This window comes from Galeopterus variegatus, unplaced genomic scaffold, assembly GCF_000696425.1.
Source record: "Galeopterus variegatus unplaced genomic scaffold, G_variegatus-3.0.2 Scaffold4202, whole genome shotgun sequence".
NCBI classification, from domain to species: Eukaryota; Metazoa; Chordata; class Mammalia; order Dermoptera; family Cynocephalidae; genus Galeopterus; species Galeopterus variegatus.
The window spans coordinates 57,795-62,976 of NW_007730313.1; positions in this window are offsets into that span (position 1 = coordinate 57,795).

Consider the following 5,182-nt stretch of genomic DNA (forward strand, 5'->3'; position numbering starts at 1 on the left):
CACAGATGTTGATCCTCAATAAACTACCTGCACCCCAGACTTTGTCTCAGCACTTACTTTCATAAAAACCAACCTGAGCCATTACTTAGGCTAAACTATGTGGTATTGCTGTACTTTATGAATGGGGATCCTTGCATGTCAATTTTACTGACATTCTATCCATTCTTAAGGTAGAAAGCATTAACTAACTTAAATAACATATAACCAAGCATTTGGTACCTAGGCTATATATAAATGAAATACTTTCTGTAATAAGTTGTTCATTTGCTCTATTAACTGACACAATTAATTAGATAAAATAATGTTTTTACTTTAATATATCTTTAAGTTCTAATATTGCAAAGGCCAATGTACAAAATGCATGTTGAACATATGTAAAAGTATGTGAGAATACTTCAAAAAGTTTATGGAAAGATTGGTATTATCTTTCAATTCTATTTTTCATGAACATTTTGAAGTACTCTTGTATAGTAAAATAGAATTTATATTATTAACTGAATAAGACAAATACAACATAATGAAAAGTCAGTCAACTAATTGACCAAGGATCCCACTGGTTGAATTAAAGGAGGTTTAATTTGAGATGTTCAGAATCTTAGAAATATTTAAGGTTGTAAAGAAAAATTCTAAGAATTTTCAAAATGTTTTGTCACATTAAATGTTGATGGCCCAGGCACTTCTAATCCTTTTACGCTGCTAGTAGACATACCTATAAAACAAAAGATGAAAAAAATCAATTTGATCAGTATTTGGGTTATAAATGAACCAAAAAGGGGAAGAAAGTGAGTTGAAAGGACAAAAAATGAAATGAAAAGGGAATGAAGGAAAGATATCCATAGCTGAGACAACTCTAGCCTGAGCATTTATAGACACTTGAAAGAAGAACAAGCAAAACATGCAACGTTCCCTGTTTAGGAAATAAGGAGGTGACAGCAGAGAGAGGGGGGGTCAGGTCATTCTCCAAGTATTCCACGAAGTGACAGAGTTAGTCCCTTGAACACCACATGAAGGGGCCCAAGAGTAGGTGGAAGGGAAAGGTCACGTGCAAGCAGCCACTCATAGGCTTGGGAAGTTCACGCATGTTTAATTCAAGCGTTGCAAATAAAGCCCAGTTAAATATCCACCAATGTTCCTACTCTCCAGTCAAGTGACAGTGGACATCAAATATTCATAGAATTGATATGAAAGGCATCAGGTCTTTTAATTACATGAGGGTGCTAGAGAGAAATAGCATGGAAATTACCATTTTGTCAACTTCGTTATTCTGTAAGTACCTTTAATCATATTATCGCTTGATTATAGTTTACATTTATTGCATTCTTACTATGTGTCTAACAAAATACATGGGTTAACTCATTTAATCAAGTCTACAAGGGGCTTGATGTCAGAGATAATCTCTCATTCGTGAAGTCTAGACTTCTCACTAGAGGGTTTTTTGTCTCCAGCCTACAAAGAAGGACAAGGTATAATGTTAGAGTCAAGTTCACAAATATATGGACTGACATATGGAGAATCTGAGACCTCGGGTAGAATGTGCCATCAGCGCTGGAATGAATGGGTGACATAGCCACCTTCCTCTTGGCTGGAAGAGTCTGGCCTTGCCCCCATAATGGCTGCTGTTCTCCCACCTCTGCATCCTTCATTTAACTTGACAATTCTTAAGGCAAACCTGATTTTTGTGGCCGGTTCCTTAACTGGACAAGGTAATCTGGAAATATGGCTTTCTTAAATAGAATTTCATTTTTTTCTGCTGATTCACATTGACTGAGGTGCGTTGTTACTTTCTGCTGTCCCTGTGGCTGGAATGGATTCCATTGGAGCTCTGGCAGCCATTCCTCTGATGATTTTAAAGTCCCTCTGTGGATTTCACCTAGTGTATCTCTTTAATCTTCTTGAGGCAAAGATGAATAGAAAAATATTTTGTGTGGTCACAGAAGTGGAGGAATCATTCTTTCCAGTATCATATGAAGAACGATTTCTAAAAATATTTTTTATTACAGAATATTTGGTGGGTAGATAGAAGGAAAGAAGTAATAATGATATGAAACTAAAAAACCCAGACTCCTATAGTTATCGATTGCTATGTAACAAATTACTTAAGCAATTGGCAGTTTATTTATTATCCTAGTTTCTGTGGGTCAGAAATTCAGTAGTGGCTTCGCTGGGGTGGTTCTGTCTTGAGTTCTCTCATGAGGCTGCATTTATGATACCACTGGGGCTGCAGTCTTCTGAAGACTTGGCAGGGCCTGGAGGATGTCCTTCCAAAATGGTTCATTCACATGGTTGTGGTTGTTGGCAGGAGGCCTCAGTACCTCCTGATGCTTGAGTGTTGTCGTGCCATACTGTCTGGCTTCTCCCAATATGAATGATCTAAGAGAAAGAACAAGGAAGAATATGCAATATCTCTTATGCTAGCCTCGGAGTCACGCACTGTCATTTCTGCATATCCCACTGGTTGCATGGGTCAGCTTTATTCAGTATGAGAAGGGACTACACAAAAGCATGAATACCAGGAGGTGGGGATGATTGGGCTGCCATAGAAGGCCCTCTGGTCCCCAGTGTTTCATATCCTACCACATACAAAATATTGTCACCTCTTCTCATGACACCCAAAAGTCTTATCCCATTACAGCACCAGCTCAACGTCCATAACCTTGCTATCCCAATCAAGTACAGGTGGGGATGAGACTCCTTGGGAATAGTTCAAGTACATCTCCTTGAATGCAGTTATCCTTCATCTGAAGACATCCAAACTAAAGACTAATCCACCTGCCTCACACATACTGTGCAATGGTAGGAAAAAACAGGATGTCTATAGTTGTAGATACTCCTGTTCAAAATCACCCACTTCATTAATGTATTTCCCACCTCCACCTTAATGAAGAAGACAGTGTTGCTAAATTTTCTGCCACTACATAACAGGGATCCCCTTTCCTTCAGTTTTTCATAGCAATTTCCTCACTTCCCTTTAAGCCCTCACTGGCAGCCTCCCTAAAGGCAATCAGGCTTCTACTACTGGTTTGTTCAAGGCATGTTATATGTTTTAGTCCATTTTGTGTTGCTATAACAGAAATACCTGAGAATGGTTAATTTATAAGGAAAAGAGGTTTATTTGGCTTACGATTCTGGGACAGCTGCATCTGGCATGGGCCCCAGGCTGCTTCTACTCATGGCAGAAAGTGGCAGGGAGCCAGCGGGTACAAGCAGATCACATGGCGAGAGGAAGCAAAAGAGAGAGAGGAGGTGCCAGGGTTCTATATACAACAAGCTCTCATGGGAACTAATAGAGCGAGAACTCACTCATTACTACCCCCTCCCCCAGGGAGAGCATTAATCCATTCATGAAGGATCCACCCCAATGATTCAGTCAGATTCCAGCACTGCCACATTGGGGATTGAATTTCCACATGAGTTTTGGAGGGGACAGCACATCCAAACTCCATCGTTCCGTCCCTGGCCCCCCCAAACTCATGTCACTCTCACATACAAAATACAATCACTCTATCCCAACAGTCCCAAAAGTCTTAGCTTGCTCCAGCACCAACTTAAAAGTCCAAAGTCTCATCTGAGACCAAAAGCAAAAGTCCTTCCAGCTGTGAACCTGAAAAACAAAACCAAATTTATCTCCTGCCAAGATACAATGGTGGAACAGGCATTGGGTACACATTCCTATTCCAAAAGGGAGGAATAGGCCAGAAGAAAGGAAAAACAGGCCCCAAACAAATCTGAAACCCAGCAGGGCAGACATTATGTCTTAAAGCTCCAAAATAATGTTCTTTGACTCCAAGTCCTGCATCCTAGGCATGATGGTTCATCTGGGCCCCCAAAGCATCAGGCAGCCTTGTTCCCACAGCTCTGCCATGCACAGTCCAGTAGGCCACACTGGTGAGTGTGGCATTTCCAGGCTTGCGTTGCACGTTACCAGTGGCCCCGAAGTTCTGGGGTCCTGGCGGCAGCCCTGCTGCGTTGGCTCTACTAGACATTTCCTTGGTGGGGGCTCTCTGAGGGGGCTCTGACCCCGCTTTCCTGCTTGGCATTGGTCTAGAAGATTATACTTTCACTAACACTGCCCTCAAAGGCTTTCCATATTCCACTCATTTTCTTATTTCAAAGCCACTCCCACACTTCAGGTTTTCCTAGGGCCATGTCCCACCTCCAGGTACTCAATATCTCTTGCCACATAACAAATTATCCCAAAACTAGCCACTTAAAGCAATAATAAATATTATCTTACAGTTTCTGTGGGTCAGGAATTCAATAGTGGCTTAGGTGGACAGTTCAGGCTTGGGGTCTTTCATGAAGTTATAATCAAGATATCATTCAGGGCAACAGTCATCTAAAGGATGGACTGGGGCTGAAAGCTCCCCTTTCAAGACGGATCACTTGCACTGTGCTGTTGTCAGCAGAAGACCTCAGTTCCTCCTCATGTGGTCCTCTCCACAGGCTACTTGAGTGTCCTCACAAGATGGCTTTCTTCAGAGTGAATGATGGAAGAGGGTAAGGTGAAAACCTCAGTGTCTCTTCTAACAGCCTCAGAAGTCACACACACACTGTTATTCTGCAATATCCTATTGGTTACATAGGTCAGCTTTATTCAATATGGCAGAGTACTACTAGGGATGTGAATACCACGAGTCAGAAATACTTGGGAACCATCTTGGTGGCTGATACTCGCACTAATCAAAAGAAACTGAGATGAATTCAAATGGAGCCAAGAAATGTAGATCATGGTGGGTAGATAGTTGTAAAGCTCCAGTTGTAAAGATGGAGGGGAACGATGTGGAGACGTTGATAGAGTTAGGATGTTTTGTTCCCACAAAAACTCATGTGGAAATCTGATCCCCAATGTGGCAGTGTTGGGAGCTGTTTGAGTCATGGGGGCAGATCCCTCATGAATGGATTAATGCTCTCCCTGGGGGAGGGGAGCTTGAGTGAGTTCTTGTTCTGTTAGTTCCCATGAGACCTGGTTCCTTAAAAAGACCCTGGCACCTCCCCTCTCTTGCTCCTCTCGCCATGTGATCTGCTTGTACCCACCAGCTGCCTGCCATTTTCTGCCATGAGTAGAAGCAGCCTGAGGCCTGTGCCAGATGCAGCTGTCCCAGAATCGTAAACCAAACAGACCTCTTTTCCTTATAAATTACCCAGTCTCAGGTATTTCTGTTATAGCAACACAAAACAGAAT